The sequence below is a fragment of the Dreissena polymorpha genome, chromosome 11 (assembly GCF_020536995.1).
Source record: "Dreissena polymorpha isolate Duluth1 chromosome 11, UMN_Dpol_1.0, whole genome shotgun sequence".
NCBI lineage: Eukaryota > Metazoa > Mollusca > Bivalvia > Myida > Dreissenidae > Dreissena > Dreissena polymorpha.
The window spans coordinates 43,324,783-43,344,188 of NC_068365.1; the positions used below are offsets into that span (position 1 = coordinate 43,324,783).

At 35.0% G+C, this 19,406-nt stretch overlaps 1 long non-coding RNA gene across 2 annotated transcripts in view; it reads right to left on the reverse strand.

Annotated features, from left to right (window-relative positions):
• LOC127850032 (uncharacterized) overlaps nt 1-18,613 on the reverse strand; it is a 34,135-nt gene extending 15,522 nt beyond the window's left edge. For both annotated transcript variants that reach the window (XR_008035001.1, XR_008035000.1), the window contains exons 1-2: nt 18,466-18,613; nt 2,534-2,917 (exon numbers count right to left, since the gene is read on the reverse strand). This is a non-coding gene — a long non-coding RNA (uncharacterized LOC127850032). The remainder of the gene's footprint in view (nt 1-2,533; nt 2,918-18,465) is intronic.
• Between the last annotated feature and the right edge of the window lie 793 nt (nt 18,614-19,406).

A 19,406-nucleotide genomic window follows, 5' to 3' on the forward strand; every position in this document is an offset into this window, starting at 1 on the left:
CATAATAAAGCAATATATGCATATGAATCTGATTATACACAGATCCACTAACATATAAATGAAACCATGTTTGTCTTATCCCATTTTCTAACAATAATCTCGACAGATGTTTAAAATAACATTGCGAGTAAATTGATCTCTAACAATATGCAAACACTCGTTTCCGTGACATACATCCACCGAGTAGATTACAAATAAATAAATTATGTTGTTGCTATCTAAAACATTTTTATGCATCGTTGATTATCACAGACATTTCATTTATTCCTTCTTAATGTATAATCTCCATCGTTAGTTCGATCGTTTACAACGTTATTTGCCATTTTTGCCGAGTCACAATTTAATTCTGTATAGTCCGCCATGTTGATAAAATGTCAAATGATGTAAGCGACAGGTGCGCATAGCAACGTTAAATCGTATACGCGATTAGTATTTTGTTAAATTGGTATACGTCTCGGTAATTATTTCAATAATTAGATCTAATTATCTTAAAGACGAAATCGATAAAGAATAAATTTGTTTGTGAATTTAAAAGTAATTATGCGTAAAAAAATATGTTTTGATATAACTGAATAATGCATGCAAAGCACAATTGCCACAAGAATAACATCGAATTTTTCATCAAATGTCTCCGAAGTAATGATTATATCGTGGAGAAGTACACATTGCCGAGCGAAAAGTGCGCTTGGTATAACATAGCCTCCGGCGTTATCGATTGATACTGACACGGGGTTATTCACGCATGACTAATTCACAGCTTTGGGGCAGCCAGTAAGACCAAATCGAGCACTGTTATAGATTAAATCTGCTCAATTAAATATAGTCGATTAGACGTTGACGCCTCTCGAGTAAATCAAGCACAGTCGGAGCGTCACAGACAATCAAGGAAGCTGATTTTGCGGACCAAGTTAGATCGTAAGGCAAATTTCGTGGCGAAATTTGCCTTTGAAAAAAAGGGCGCGTGGCGAAATTTGCCTTTAAAAAGGGCAGCGTGGCGATCCGGGAGGGCGGCGTGGCTTTTCGCCACGCTAAAATGGCCTGGGAAAAACACTAGGAAGAGGAACGCGCCATCAAGAACGCGCTCGCGTGTATGATCTTTATAGTAAAACATGTATACACATTTTTTTATTCATTTTAACAGTCATTCGAAAAGTGAAAAAAAAAATTATAACAAAACAAAACGGTTTCTAAAGATATTAATTACTGTACGTCACAGTTTTAACTTATAGGGTATTTGAAATAATGGACTATATGTAGCGTTGATTCTTTGTCATTTGAATGTTATGGTATTGTAAAGAGTTTTAAATAATTTTGTAATTGTTATATCCAATTTTTCATACCGATAAAGGAAGCACCGAACATAATCATGATCATATAACTTCAGAAGAACACAGAGCATGAACCCATAGTTTAAGGCATTAAAAACTTTGTTGTGAACTTTATAACAACCTGGAGTGTTAAACTAGTTCCGAACCATGTATTTAAAACTTGTTGCAAATGACTGGTTGGATGCAAGACCTGGTACGAGAATCCAACGCCAGCCAGATGCCAAAAGTGTAGGACCCAGGACGGCACACGACGTACCGTGACAAGGCTTCATGAGGCCGTGCATTCCCGCAGGGGAACAGTTCACCGTAGTTATTGAATTTTCATGTTTAACAATAATGTGGAACTTGTTTCCATTTGTTAAACAGATATGGATACTTTGTAAAAAAATTGAGTGTTTTAATTACTTGAAGAGAAAAGCTACGATTACCAAAGATAGTGTACTGCGAATTGATTATTAAAATGCATATTATATATTAAATTAAATGATTGGACACAAACGCAGGCATGTTTATTGTTATCATAATATAACGTTACTATTCATCCTCTTTTATAGTGTACGTTTAATGTATTTAAAATAATAATATCAAAGGGAAGATATGCACACGCAGATCAGTCATGATTAATCTCCAAAATACAGCAGCGCCAGTAAACCCCTTTTATAGTTTAAGCAAATCAAGAACGATGAATGGGGACAGGCATTTTGTTTCAATTTTCAAACATTGATTTTTGTCATATTAATATTAATTGAAAATAATATTAAATATTAAAATAAAATTAATATTGAAACAAAATATGAATATGGAAAATAAGTTTTATGTTTTGTTTTATAAGTACAAAAAAGTATAAAGAAGTCAATTTGGTTTTCGTTATGTTTTTGTTTTTATTTCGGTTATAATAAAATCAGTAAATTAACTAACATGCGTTGATTTTCGTGTTTCGTTTCTTCGAATGCAAAATGAAAAACAAAAAGACGGTATGTATACAGACCCAAATAGTACAGGGTAATTATTTAGCTCATAATTAATCATTTTCAGCACATTATCAAATGAAATACAATTGTTTAAAAAGATGTATCAGGGAGAGATTTTAATTATTAACATGTTTATTCCTCCAGGCATGATTCAATGCTAACAACTTGTTCCTTTTGACAGATTGTAAGACCTTGAAAGAATACACAAATAAAATAAAACTAATATACCATTACCTATTTTCTATCTTATTGCGTATTTTTTTAAGTAATACGATCTCGGCGTGATCGGCACCGCGTTCGTTTTCTTCACATTCGAAGGGACCGTCTTCTCCAAGTCTGTAAATTAATAGTGTCTTTGATGGCCAGTTCCGGGTTGTGTCTCCATACATAAAGTCATGAGCAAAACACTGTTTAAAATCGTCTTCAGATACCAAAGAACCGAAATTGAGATTTCCAACAGCGCCTACTAAATCTTTCATACTTATTTATAATTCAATGTGAATATCGGTAGTTGGTGGTAATGTTTGCATTCACCTTGGCGAACAGTGTTCCACCTTTATTGTCTCTCACTGAGGTTGATTCGACTGTAGATTTTTTTTTCTTCGTTGTCTTTGTTAACTGTTGAATACAAATATACAAGTTATTGCACATTCACAGACTTCATACAATGAAATGTTTACGATCGCTTAGTGTTAATTGCTTAAATAATTTTAAATATAACATGAACAAAAATACATTTACGCATTAATGCTTTAAGTTCTCCGTGAATACAATTTTAAACATTCACATTACAAAATCCAATTACAGTTATTTCACGTCTTCCTGTTTCATAATCTAATGAATACTTAAAGGGACATCACTGTAGTATACTTGACTATTATCTGCAAGAGTTGTCTTTATATATGAATATGCTATACAGTTTATTGCACACTTGTAGCTTAGACATTACTGAATAAACATGTAGCCGCATACGCCTTGAGTTGTAATAACTACACCGGCTAGACTACAACATGGTGTCAGAAGTTAAACAAACTTCAGATACAACCAATGGAATTTTGATTTTAATACAATCATACATTTCCAGGATTTTTGTGCTAATTGTGACATTCTGCTCATTTTAAAAAGATGGAAAGCGGACACAATATAGGCCAAACTCCGAGGATGAACTGGGGCAATGCGGACTTACATCAAGCATTTAAATCGTTCAAATCGCACTGTGATTTCATGTTCAAAGGTCCATTAAAAGGAAAGACGAAGAAACCAGATGTAATTATTTAATGCTATAGGTTGGCGAAAAAGGACGTTCAATTTATAGTACATGGACATTAACTAATGACCAGAAGAAAAACTTGCAACATCATTTTGATCAATTTGAACAATATTTCAAGCCAAAATCTAACACAATTTACTCCATATATGTTTTCAAGACCAGAATAAAAAAGGATGGAGAAACATTTGAACAGTTTGCTACAGAATTGAGATTATTAATCATGGATTGTGATTACCCTGATGGAATCATTGATGAAATGATACGGGACCATATCATATGGGACCATATCATATTTGAAATACGTACCCAGAAATTACGCGAAAGAATTATCAGTGAAGGTAATGATCTAACACTTCAGAAATGTCTCAACATTGCCAGAACATACGAGCTGACGAAAAGCCAGGTGAAGTCCATGGACAACAGTGGCATACATGCTGTCGCCAGTGGATCAAAACGTCCAACAAGAACCGAATCCAAGCCAAAACGGAAGGGACGGGATAAGCCTCACTACGCGAGGGATAAGCTTCACTACGCGAACAGGGGAAAATGTACTAACTGTGGTGGTAGTTGTCATCATACACGTGAACTTTGCCCGGCAAATGGAAAGACATGCAATTATTGCCACAAGATGAACCATTTTGCATCAGTGTGTTTCCAGAAAAACAAGGACAACAGCACCAGACCTAAACATAAAGCCACAATTAATGAGGTAAATGATTTTTCTGACTCAGATCAAAGTGACACCAATGATCAATATTTTATCAATTCGGTTGTTAATGATAAGCAAAAGAATCAAGCTCATGTTAAACTCAATGTTGGTCCACAAGAAACAAAAATAATGTTTAAAATTGACTCCGGTGCACAGGTCAATATCATTCCATTGCATACATTTGCAGCGTTAGGGATTAAAGGTCCACTCAAAAACACTAGTTACATCAAACTATCAGCTTACAATGGAACATCACTTAAGGTTCATTGCATGATTCGTTTCCAGTGTTGCTACGACGGCAAACAGTCATATCAGGAATTTTACGTTGTAGACAGCCCCCCCCCCAGTCCCATATAAGGTTTAGACACATGCATGTCTATGAATCTCATCAAATTTGTGTAAGAAATTGAACCTAAACAGTTTTACACAAAGGACAGAGTTGTAACTAAATACTCTGATGTATTTACTGGTCTAGGAACTTTTCCATGGGAATCTGACATTTGCATAAAACCCAATGCTGTTCCAGTTATTCACCCACCTAGACGTGTTCCTGTAGCAATCAAAGACAGACTCAAAAAAGAGTTAAACAGAATGGTTAAGGATGGTGTAATAACCAAAGTTACTGAACCGTCCGAATGGGTCAACAGTATGGTCACTGTTGAAAAGCTCAGTGGTTCTTTGCGGGTGTGTATTGACCCAAAAGACCTCAATGACGCTATACTGAGACCGCACTGTCCATCAAGATCAATTGACGACATTTTGCCTGACCTGACTGGCGCTAAAGTGTTTTCAAAATGTGATGCACGTACAGACTACTGGTCTGTCAAATTGAACAAAAAGTCATCTTTCATGACAGTGTGCAATATCCCATTTGGGAGATATAGGTATCTGAGACTACCATATGGAATAAACTGCGCACAGGACATTTTTGTTCGGAAAATGGACGAATGCCTTGAAGGTCTACAGGGCATTAAGGTCATTGTAGACGATATAGTTTGTTTTGGACGTAAAAGGACTAGAGCATGACAAGAATCGCGAACTATTGATGGACAGGTGTCGACAGATTTGTCTAAAGCTCAATGCCGACAAAACTTAGGTCGGGCAGACAGAAATTCCATTCTTTGGTCATGTACTGACAGAAAATGGACTGAAAATTGATCCTTCAAAAACAAGGGCAATTCAGGAAATGTCATCTCCAAAGTCAAAGTCTGAACTCGATACAATACTTGGAATGGTAAACTATTTGCAAAGATTTGCACCAAATCTTGCTGAAATGACTAGTCCACTGAGACAATTGTTGAAAAAGGAAAGTATTTTCCGGTGGGACCCGGAGCATGAAACTGCCTTAAACAAAATAAAAGGGGTTATCACTCAAAACCCAGGACAAATACTCTCGTATTTTGATCCAAAAGTTGATGCTGTGTTGCAAGTTGATGCATCACAAAATGGACTTGGTTGCGTTTTACTTCAAAACGAAAAACCCGTTTGCTTTGCATCAAAAGCATTGAAGGAGACAGAACGTAACTATGCGCAAATCACAAAAGAGCTCTACGCTGTTTTATTTGGCATGACAAAGTTTCATCAAATGACATACGGACGACACGTAGTAGTCCAAAGTGACCATTAACCACTTGTTGGCATAACACGGAAGAGTTTGCTAGCAGCTCCGCCAAGATTGCAGAAAATGCTATTGCAATTGACCAAATATGACTAAGAAATAGTGCATATACCTGGAAAACAGATTCCAGTAGCATACACGCTAAGTCGCAATTTCTTGCCGGAAGAACAGACTGACGTTTGTCAAGACATGGACTCATATGTTCATATGATTATGAAAAATATTGCTATGAGTGATAAAAAAAATCCAACTGCTTAAAAGCAAAATTGAATCTGACTCTGAAATGCAGTCACTAAAACAAACCATTCTAAATGGTTGGCCTGAAACACAACAGGAATGTTCAAAATGTTTGCTACCATATTTAAATTTTAGATATGAATTGGCATTAATTGATGGTTTATTGCTCAAGGGAAGCAATGTTATTATTTCGACGGAACTCAGACAGTTGATGTTGGACAAAATACATGACTCACACCTAGGAGTTGAGAAATGCACACACCGGACACGAAGTGTTATGTTTTGGCCCAATATGACAAAAGACATTAAAGACAAAGTTCTCAATTGTCCTATTTGTCTAGAGCACCGCAACAGTAACACAAAGGAACCTATGATTCCAAATCAAATTCCTGCAGTTTGGCGAATAGCCAGTTACCCGAGCATGTCTCGTGACGCATCTGTATCAGCACACATGACTTTGTTATTAGGGTTGAAAATTCAATACGTGCGTCATGCTATCTCTTATCAATGTATTAACCATTACCCAATGGGGAGTGTTTTGCGATTACGCGTAGACGTAGTTACAGAGTAATCTTTTAAGGTATGGGGATACTTATAAATTTATAGAGAAACCTTGAGTGTTTGACAATCGCCATTTCCTTTTGCATTTTCAATTTAAATCGCCAGTTGAAAGTTTCAATCGCCATTGGCGATTTTTGCAATCGGAAACGATAATATATAATATCTTGACTTTGATGTAAAGTAAGACAAAATACGGTTTTAAATAATTAACTAAACAAGGTTTATATTATTGTTGATTTTTGTAACATATAGTCGCATATTCGCCGCATAAAGGTTGTGTTATTAAGTGCACGTATATTCAAAATTGTTTGTATATTTGTTCGTAAATAAAAAATATATTACGGAAGATTGTATCATATGTGTCCTCACAGTGCTTGTTATGAGTATATTATTCCATTATCAAAATATAAAGAATTTTAATATTTGATTAACACGCACTTTTCTGTCGACCAATTCAAATCACTCTTTAAAAGCCTCGTCATGCGAAAATGGATTTTATGACACATCGGCTAGCGTAGCTCAAGCTTAGTCTCAGCAATTGCACAGTATGGTCAGGAGCTGCGCTGTCTGCTATAAACCAAGCAAGGTTTCGGGTTAGCATAAGGTATCTGCTTACCAGATAGCGAGATGCATGCTGGGCTATAGCTACGCTGACCGCATATGGCATGCGACCCATTTTGCATGACGCGAGTCTAAACTTATCCTTTTGTTTATAATAAATGAAACATGTAAGCACAATACTTTTCTATATAAATTTAGTAGCTCAAGACCGATTTCCATACCGACTCACCGAGCACAGCAAACATGTGTAATACGGCAATGAAACCATTTGCGTCTCATCTTGACACTATACTATTACGGTAGTTTTTGTTTCCTCATCTTGAAAGCAATACTGTGTTATCAACGTGTATCGATATTCCATTATGTCTTCCACGGCTGAAGTTTCCAATCGATGCTAAAAGCTGGTTTTATTTGTAATATAAGTATTATTAAAAATATTTCAGAAGTCGTTTTTATGAAAAATACATCGTACTTTCAAACTTAAAGATTACCCAATTACAATCATCAGTATCAAAAGTACAAAATCACAAACAGATCAAAGAAAAGATGTCAAAATCACAAAAAAATTCAAAGGCAAGATACGACAAACACGCAAAATCACTTAAACATTTATCACAGGGAGTAACTGTCAGAATCCAAAAAACTAAACGTTTGAAACCTTCTATCGTAAGAAAACAAATACTAGTACATGACAGGTCATTTATTGTTGAAACTGAAGATGGTGGTGTTTATAGACGAAATCGTGGCCATTTGTTAAAAACAAATGAAAAACCATTGCATATTTTCGATCCACAATCACTACATATCAGTGACAATCCCAACAACATCCCAAATAATGACATACAACAACAACAGCAGCAGCAGCAACAACAGCAACAACAACCAGCATCGGTACCAAAAGATAGTAGCAGCCGAATACAGGCAGGAAAACAATATGTCACTAGATCGGGCAGAATAGTCAAGCCACCTCAGAGAATAGACATGTAAAATAACTGTAATTTGATGTTGAAATGTGTAACAGCTGTGATATCGATATGGTTTCGGCTGAGATATGCAAATATTTAACCGCAAATATGGCAGATATATCAATAGGGTTTCTGGTGTATATTTAAGTATTTCAATGAAAGTCTGGTAGTGATATCAGAATGGTTTTTGCTGTCAAATCTCAATATGTAACTGACATTGTTGCTGCGTTGTCGGAAGGGTTTATGCAATGGCTTAAAACCTTTCATATTCATGAAGAGATTTCCATACTATGAAAATATAAAAACCATAGGCAGTTGAGGGGCAGAATACGCGCGTGGCGACATGACATAGAGGCCGACATCAAGTGGTTGGGATACACGTAGAGAAACTGGAGCAGAAAGCCCAAGATCGAGGCGCTTAAAGATTTTTTTTTCGGCGACCTATGCCCCTGATGGGGTAAAAAGCGCATGTAACCATTTTGTTGGCGCATATCGATCAACATCTGATGTTACGATCAATTCCCGCATTCATAAGCATTTCTTACTTAGCAAATAAATCTGGGTATGCTCTGACTGTCGCTCGATTGGTCATTTTCGGCTCGGGAACAACTTAAATGTACCCCGGTTACTCTACATTATACGTAAATGTACCACGGGTACGGAAATATACAAAAAAGTAACGCTACAGTGGTCGTTTTGTCGGCTATTTTATTTTTCTAATTAATTACATGTTTGTTCATATTATGTATGTCAATATTCTGTGTAATGGCCTCTATATTGTCGAAAATCATAGTCAAAAAGAATGTTCAAGCAGATATTGTTAAAAAAGAATGATTCATATCCTGTAGCGCGTTTTACGACATCGGATCTTAGGCGGGAAAAAACTCGCGTACAGTTTAAATTTTCCGGGTACGTTTAAGTACATGCTTTGCACCCGGGGATTTATAACCAATCGAGCCTTACTGTCAAGGTATCCACAATTCTTTTATTATCTTATCAGGGTTTAAGTGGGTATGCACGATTTTGATTAGTGTTAAATTGTAATACCGGCATATTGATACAAATTAGGGATGGGACCGAATATCCGAATATTCGAAAATCGGCCGAATATTCGAATCCAAAATTCATATTCGAATATTCTATTTTTATGCAAAGACACTTCCAAAAAAGTACATGTACAAAGTCGCAGTTTTGGTTTCCATTATAAATCATTGCTTTGATAACAGCTGCCATCAATGAACGAGGTGATAACTGGCAAACGGGAGGGTATAAGGAGAGGCACCAGTCGTCAATTTTCTCTCAATTTAGAGTTATGCAATATGCAAACATTATTTTCTGAAAATCAGTCAAATATGAAAGTCAATTTATGTGAAGCACTAACGTATATTGATAAACATTTAAAATCTGTGTTTTTACAGGTTTTTTAACCTCAGCGGTCAATTGTATAAACAGTGGTTAATATTAGCTGTAGTTACTTGATTAGCGCAGTTATTTACATGGATATGTTGCCACCATATAGTTGTATTTGTATAAACGATGGTTACTCCGTTAAAACCAAACCATTGAACTTTGTTAACTTACCACTGTAAAATTACCAACAACGCAATCCTGAAAATGACATCGTTTTCGCGCAATTTGTCAGACGAACATTGTCCAATATAGCCTTTGACTCTGTCACAAAAGAAATAAGCGAACAACGGGCTTAAACCTTTAGTGACCGAGAGGTGGACGTTTTTAAGAACCTATTGAAAGAAAATCTTTATAAAATCAAAGCAAATAAAAGCGGGCACTCGTTACCTTATAAGTAATGGACACCATGCTCGTTGTAGTCAGAATCTTGGTACAAGACATTATTTAAAGCCTCATTAACACTCAAAATCAACGAATATTTCTTACACTATTTCATAACATAAAGTTAACCCATAAAAAACCAGTGTTCCTTAAACCAATAGCCAAAATTCGAGCGCGAGATGTGGTCTGGTAACATAGATTTAACAAGATACAATGCTGCCAGACCACATCTATCGTTGAAGTTTTGGCTATTATAAGTAACACTGATTTTTTTATGGATACACTTTATTTTACGAAGTAATTTACGAAATATTCGTTGATTTTGAGTGTTAATGGGGCTTTTAAAGGATCTTTCTGGTTATGATGTTTACGCATTAAAACGCAAATCTCATTAATATATTGTGATGATATAACTATTTTGGTTAATTACATTAGCGACACGGATTCAGTTCACATGGACCGAAGTATGGTGCAACGTAGGAATATAACAAAACGAACTCATAAAGTTTATTTATTTTATATATATATTATGTTGTCACAAGATTTATTATCGAATCCCGGGTAAATACAGCTTCATGCAATTGCAGTGCACGTTTTGCAGCAATAAAACGAAACTTAAACATGCTTTTTTCATAATTTCACGAAATTTATTATCGAACAATGTTTTAAGAAATAAAAGTGTGCGTTTTGCAACACTGCGTTTTGCAATATAGATTTTGAAATATGAAATGAGTAAAATACACATAAAATAATTCTTTGGAACGAAAACACTTGCATTTAACATCAAATTAACTGCAGTTTGCATTTAAGAAGCTAATATGTCTTTAATGTTCATGCCATTAAGCATTAAATATTGGGGACTTAAAATGATAATTACATTCGTTTCAAGTTACCGAATTAATATACGTACTACGGCAGGGGTGGCGAAATCAAATGTCCGAGTTGCCCGAGTCGTACATTTGCTTGTCCGGGCAACTGATTTTTTTTCAATTAAGTTGTCCGTGGACAACCAGTCGGGTTGAGAAATACAAAAAAATAGATTGTATTAAAGCCGTTTTTAAGTTTTACAAAACCGGATGTTGATACCCGATAACATTGTCAGTGCTATTTGCGGAGCAATCAAGCTAAAATATGGGCACTCTCCTGCACAGTGGTCTCGCTTATTCTATAAGCATGATAAGAGACCAGGAGGCTAGCATGCCGCATTTTCAACATTCGGCCCGTCTGTTTAATAGGCAGTGTACAGACTGGTTCGCTCGTTCATTCCGTACCTAAATGTTGAACGTTCGTCTTAAATTTTAAAATGCATTATTAATACCAAAGGGGAGGTATAAAACCCGGAAATGTCCGGAAAACCCAGAGTGTGTCACATCGCTCCTACCTAACTAATATTCTAGACTCACAAACGTCGGGACGTTGGGACGTAAAAAGCCGAAAGCCGAGTTGGATTACGTACAGTTTCGTTGATTGGGTGAAGTGTTCCGTTTGAATCAACTACAATTTATATTAAAGTTGAACTAAGACGGTAAAATAGTCATTATGTATAAAAACATATATATAATGTATAATTTGAACATTACATTTCCTGGCTTATTTCATCTGCAAAAATGAAAATTATATATTGAAATACTGTTTTAAAACACCGCTGTGGTTTTAACCGAGTTGAATGGTAGAACTCACTACATACAATTACGACTGGCTTATAACATCATGACGTATTTTCAGGTGAGCTTATGAAGCAATATTATACATTTAAAGCAAAATCACACTACTTCCTGAAGTACAACTTACTCGCGGGTGCTTGATTGGTTTTCCAATTTTATCATTCAAACCCGAAACTAAAACAGACAGGAAGAAAATTCATTCAAATTCAACTGACATGGATGTAAAGACCGGAATATTATGTTGAGATAAAACACCAAATAACACGTAAACAGGAAAAAAAAGTTTTCCCTGACAAAGAAGAAAACTTGAACAATTTATCATATGATACGACACAATTGGACAGGAAGAAAATTCATTCAAATCCAACTGACATGGATGTAAAGACCGGAAGATTATGTTGAGATAAAACACCAAATAACACGTTAACAGGAAAAAATAGTTTTCCCTCACAAAGAAGATAACTTGAACAATTGATCATATGATACGACACAATTGGATGCGTTTGGCCAATCCGAAAGCAATGGCGTAAATATTGAGCGTAGATATTTGGTAAACAAAATAGTAATGTCAGCAATATATTTCGGCGTTTAACTCACAATATCCCGCTTATAAATTCGGTTGTGTACGCAAATATAAACACGTGTAATGTTACAAGTCACTTCATTTTTATACTTTGTTAATCAGTGCTTGCTAGTCTTCCTAATGCTTCATTTCTTATCAATGGCGTTGATACCATTTTAAAAATACTGTAATACGTGTTAACCATGTAACCAACAACCCAATACGTTATAACATAATACTACTGTTCTGAATGGTTTGATATAATGCAACCTTTGTGTCATAAACACCTCATGATATTGTGAATAACCAGGATGACTGACCAAAAAGGTCAAAACACAAAATGCATTTGCAAAATGTGAACTCCGTTAGCCTGATGACAGGTTATCAACAACTATGCTGGTTTTGCAAGTCTATTATTTTAATAAAATACTTTTAAATACTGTTGCTAAAAAAGATACAGGGCAGCATATACATACAAGTAGTATTTAAAGACGAATGTGCTGTTCATGTATAACTTGGTTTGAATAAATACAAGATAATAAAAATGTCAAAACAAAAGCTAAATGGAAGAAGTTCAGGATTTATTTCGTTATTTCATTTAAAAACTTATACTTTCGTAGTAATGGCAGTCAACACAGTTTTGAAATTAACCTGGAATTATGGTATGTGTTTGTCTTGTGTTAAACTTATTTTATTTACAACTAATTTTATTTGTTGTTTTTAAACGTGTATTCAAAAACAAACCATGCAAAATACGAAATTTGATATTGATCAAGTGTTACATTAATAGTTGTAATTGTATAGGTTAATAACCTTTAAATGATGTGTCAATATTATATTCATGTTATTATCAAAATATGCTATGACGTAACGCCAAAAAGTCTGTCCATCCAGAAAATTGCGCATGTGATGTACATGCTTTCTTTTTTAACATAGCGTCATGATAATTATATCAAACGAATCAGCTGCAAAATGCGCATTTCACAATATATAATACAAAAAACAGAGATACCGACTTTTAAGGATAACCTATGTTTAAGTGATTATTAAAACTATATTATTTTTTCCATATTAATTATAATGGTATCCTAGTAGAGAGGCCCTCTAAGGTTTGTAAAACATACAACAATAATGTTTTACAATATCAAATTAGCACTCTTGTTAGCGTCCAAAGTTGGTAAAGTTTTATGATTTTTAATGCCTAATTATGTTTTGCGTAAAATTCGGAAAAGATAAAAGTCATTATAAAAGCAATATTTTCTACCGACTTGATTTAAAATAATATCGTTGTGAAGGAAAATTTATGACGTTCCTAAAATATGCAAAAGTATTTTTTCAATATCAGATGTGCGCTGTAGGTTGGTATAAGTTGTTTGATTTCCCTGCCAAATTATGACATTTTCTGTTTTAAAGGTACAGTTTTAAAGCGTAAAATTGTTTCCGGTAACCCGACCCAACGTGTTTTTTTTCTTGCCGACCCTAAAATTTAGTTTGGAGTATTTTAAGTCGATTTTCGTTCAACACGCTTTTCTTTCGACATTATCACTTTACATGCATATAATAGGGATATAAGGCATCCGGATAAAAACCCTCCCGTCAATTTCATAGGGGCGGACATTAGCTCTCCCGTCTTTTATTCTGAAATTTAAATATCGCTTACCGTTAAACTGAAATTATGACCCTTGGATTATGTTTTCAATATACTTAGTATAAGAATAATTTCTTGTGAACGCATCTCCTCTTATAATTTCAATGGATTTTCATTTATACTCATGGACATTCTTCAGGGCGACATGCAGTTGTACGTTAATGCCGGAAGTTATATATTGCCTATTATTTAGGAAGTTCTGGCCCTTGTAATGTTTGCCTTTATTAACCTCAATTGTACAGGAATCTGTCGGACTCTACCTAATTCCCCCATACAGAGGCTATATACTTATGTGTAAAGCTAATTCATGCTAACAATTCACTGTCTCAGTAAAACGGCTATTACCGTCAAAAACAGAATGTATATTAAAAATAAAGTTTTCATTTAGGAATGCATGTATGTTTCCTAATTAATAAAGAACACAATAATTTATATGTTGAATAAGGTTGAGAATGTAATTTCGATCGAGGCAATTTAAAAAAAACCTTGTAAGTGATAATGTTATTTTATTATATCATAAAAATATCCCTGTAAATGTTTGGCAAATATGATGATCTTCTAAACACATCTAGAATATCAGAACAATACTACGGAATTTTAAAAAACATGTTATTTTTTTAAAGAGCGATTGTGTATATTTGTAAATACTTATATTGAACTATATACAGTTTAATCCATATCAACTCGCCATTTCACTTAAGTTTCTGTTTCTGGATTTATTTTCATTTGCATTGTTTAGTCGTACAAAGTACGGTGTGTCATACCAGCAATAATGAGATTTAATCCATGAATACATTGTATCAAAAATGAATACACAAGATCCTTATTAGTTAATTCATTGTGAATTGGTCAACACTGGCCTAGCTGCTGATAGGATCTTCTCCAGAAATGAGATACACGGTATATTCGCTGCAGACAATACACAACTTATAGTGACACATATTTGTTATTGAAATAAAATAAACACCATAGAAACGTCATTATAACCATCATGTTTCTTGATATTACTTGTTCTATCGCCCGTAATGAAAGGAGGACGAGATTATTAATGGCACTATCCGGATTCCGTACTTTGATAATACTTGTTAAGATTTTCAAATACATTTGTTGAGTCCCCCAAACCGAAATTTTCATAAAGCACCACACTCGTGTCACTTATATTCAACGTTATGAATGCCCAAAAAAAGATCGTTTGGTCACGCTTTGGTCAAGATTTGTGCCCGCCTCCGCCCCTCCCCTGTGATAACTCCACCAATTTCATGTAAAACTAAAGCGGTGGTATGCATGCGCGATAAGGATCTTCATCCTGCTTTGTCCCCAAGACATAAAATGTCACATTTTCACGAGACTGAAACTTATTTTTCTCAATTTTTCTTGTATATACGGAAAAGGGATATATTATCTTTTATTCACATCAAATCCTGTTCATTGTACATTAAACCATCATTACAGGTTGTTGTGTTCGTTATCGGTTCAAACGACATCGGCACAAAGACCCCGGTAATTGGGAAATGTTTTACACGTATTGTGCATGACGTAAATTACATTAGCTGAGGTTTCTTTAATCTTAATTGCTGTTTTCCACATGTTACATTTAAGGGACTTGTGATATCGTCGAAGACATATAAACGTACTTATCTTCATTTTTACTATCGGTTACAAGTATTAGCTTGGAAGTATAGTTGACTCAATAAATAATACAACTCCAAACAGAGGTGGCGCTAGAGATAACCGAACGTGATATGAAGCTCCGTGTTTTCATCAATAATAACGAAAAGAGGGCAATACAAGTAATTTACGCAAATATAATTATTTAACGCGTCTGTCAGGATTGTACAAAATATTGTCATTCTATCATAATGTACGATTATTTTGGAAACACACACAATAGAGTTTTGAAAATTCTAATAAGATACATCGCTTCATCTTACGTTAAGCGAATTATGCTGATGAATGTACGCTGTTTAATAATTGTGTATTATGGATGAACTAACAGATTCGAGTCCAATATCAATTATAAATAACGTTAATATCAAGTTGCATCTGCAGGAAATTATTGTATCGTCAAAACAAGGCCGGTCATTTTAGGCATGTGGCCAATTGCAATTTAATTAGACACAAGACAAAAAACACGACACACACTGGGGTCACCGCATTAACATGGCCAATGCAAAGCAACGCATAGCCTGAGGTTTAGATCCGGTTTAAGGGCGCCGAAACATTACACTTTGCCAAAAGAAAAAAAACCTTCAAAAGCAAAACACTAATTAACCTAATTGCATGACAATTTCAATCAAACTACAATAAAAGAGAATACCCTTAATTTGATTAAACTATTCAACTACTCAATGGTTGTATGTTCACCACAGCAACATAACTGTAACTTTCTAAGGCACAATGAAATGAAACAAAAACAACGTCGCATGTTTTTAATAAAATAATAAGTTAACTTAAAAATAAGATCATGAGGGAAAATAGTCAAACCACCCGCTGTCTTTTCCTTATTGCTCTCACGACAACACAAGCCATCATATATACTATTCACCCTCAATATAATATATATATCAAAATCATTCGTAGGCACTTATCAGGATCCTCTTTACAAAGGTACCATTATAATTAATATCGAATTAATAAAACTGTTTCCTCTAATCCACTATTACCTTTTCCGGGTTTTCCATTAGGCATTTTTTGTGTGCGAAAAAAAAACCCTTAAAGTAGACCGACTTTGACCGCGATTTACAGACCGACCTCGACCCTGCCATACAATATGTTTACATCGTTAGAAGCTTTGGAGGCTCTTCTTTCCAACGGTACCATTATAATTCATATCGGACGAATAATAATGCATTTATAACCATTTTTACCTTTTCCGGGTTTAACCTAAAAGAATTCCGGGGTTTCCGTACATTTCCGGGTTTTATACCTTCCCATACCAAATGTTGGCTAAATTCTAGCATCATTTTTGTCTCATTATATTTCATACAAATTCGAGCATTGCCGGATAGTTACGTTGCATATGGAAATGGCTGTCATTAAAATTCAGAAGTGTTTGTCGGATTACACATTAACTTATGCTCATTTGAGAATAAAACAAAACGTTTACAGTTGTGTGTAATTATTTCAACGAGTCTTTGTTAAAACGCTTAACGTGATGAAAAAATGTTTTAACAATATTACGCATGAAATACACAATTTCCACGAGGATAACACGGTTGCCATCATCAGTTTTCTAAGAAACTGGCCACAATTTTATCTGATTAGAATGGTATAACAATAAATAGGTATAACAATAAATGCGTTAATAGTTTATATAAACATTAAGTTTAACGGACAAGTGTAGTTCAGCAACGGACAAGTTAAATTTCCTAAATTGTTGTCCGTGGACAAGTATAGTTTTTTTTAGATTTCGCCACCCCTGCACGGTACCATCACTAAAATTATGTTTCAGTTTAGCTTTATTTAATTTAATTCTCGCATAGTTGATAAGTCTACTTATTGTTTTATTCATTTAGCTTACCATACCTTATATAGCTTGCATAGCGATTTTTTGTGAACTTATAGAAGGTTTAAACGAATATCGGCACAAAATGTCTTATATCGGGACGCCGGGACAATCACCCAAATCGCGGTACCGTCGAGATCTGGCATATATGTTTTAATTACGCTATCCATAAATCAAATCACTGATCATTTAATCAGAATTTAATTTCTCAAATTAATACCAATTAAATCGTCGTGGTTCTTAATTCCAGAAAAAATAGCGAAACCAAAAGCATACATGTGATCGATGGAAAGTAATCCAAATCAATTAGAAGTATTGTTATAAATTAGAATTACGGTAATGTGTTTTCCTGAAATATCTTACATCTTATGAAACTAAACAGTATTTATTTAAAAAGAAGAGCATAATAATCAATTATCTTAAACACATATATATAACTCTATCCAAATTTTCAAAGCTGCACATAAGATACGATTTATAGTGGCATTTGTGGCAATCAGGAATAGTAATTTGCTCCGGACGGTCATAGGTTCGGACATTTTATTATAAGGTTTAAAAATCGAATATTCGAATGTATTCGAATAATGACAAACGAATATTCGAATATCATTTCCAGTATTCGTTCCCGTCCATAATAAAAATATGTTACAATAACACAAAATAGGCAAGAAAAAATATACATTGAAGACGAATTTCATAAAATGCAGTGAAAACAAAATATCGCCCGGAGCCGATTGTAACGAAGATATTTCGTACATATTTTCCTACAATAACCGAAGCATTCGTCTTTTTATTAGGATCGGTGTTTGTCTGTCGTATGAATAGATATTGTTGCAGGAAATTAAAATGATCCGTAAAACTTAATTTAGATTCACATCGTACATGCATGATATACATGCTGGCGAATTCGACTCTACAAAAATTTGCGATTTCAGAATTAAATATCTGACTAATTGCGCATTTTTCGACACATGTTCTTCTTAACTTTTATTTTAATTTATATTGACATATATGTATAATAAGTTTTTTACACTTTTCATATAAATTCATAAATATTTGACAAAATCATACATACCCACTTTAAATCCTAGTTTAATTTGTAATATACGAGACAGCCTTTTCAATGCACATCCAATGAATGCATTAAAATATTTAAATGAAATTGAATACTGCAAAGATAAGCTCGATTCAGTGCGTCGATTTACTTCCTGTTTACCGGTAATATTTTATATGAAAACCGGTTAGTCTCACATCATCATCATCATCATCATCATCATCATCATCATCATCATCATCATCATCATCATCACCACCACCACCACCACCACCACCACCACCACCACAACCACCATCATCATCATCATCATCATCATCATCATCATTTCCTTGACCAGTTTGGCAATTGGGGGAAATAAGGGACGACGATACAGATTTCCTCCTCCGGTCAGGTCTGTTGTGTGCTGCCAAGAGTAATTCATCCATGGGAAGGGATGTCCACTCTTTAACATTATCCATCCAGCTTTTCTTCTGACGGCCTCGACGTCGACCTCCCTCTAGCGTGCCCTGGAGAACAGTCTTGCACAGTGAGTCGTGCCTCCTGACAACCCAGCGTTCGTCGTTTGACGGTCGCCACCAAGGGCTCTTGTGGGCCAACAAGTTTTGCAGTCAGGTTCCGGACGTACTCGTTGGTCTTGTGCTCCGTGCAGGAGATTCGGAGCAGTCGTCGGAGACATTTTTGTTCAAATAGCTGTATCCTGCGTTTTGTATCCTCGTGAAGCGTCCACGTCTCAAATCCGTATTGTAGGATCCATCCTACTAAGAGGACTTGTAGAGCCTCTACTTGGTAGAGAAGCTGGTTAAACTGCTTGTCCATAACCTGCTTAGACTGGCCATCGCTGCGGTCGCCATGGCAATTCTTATTTGGACCTCAGTGGTACTTGTACCATCCTTAGACAGGCTTGCGCCCATGTACTTGAAGACGGTCACTTCTTATAGCTTCTTGTCGTTCATGGTGAT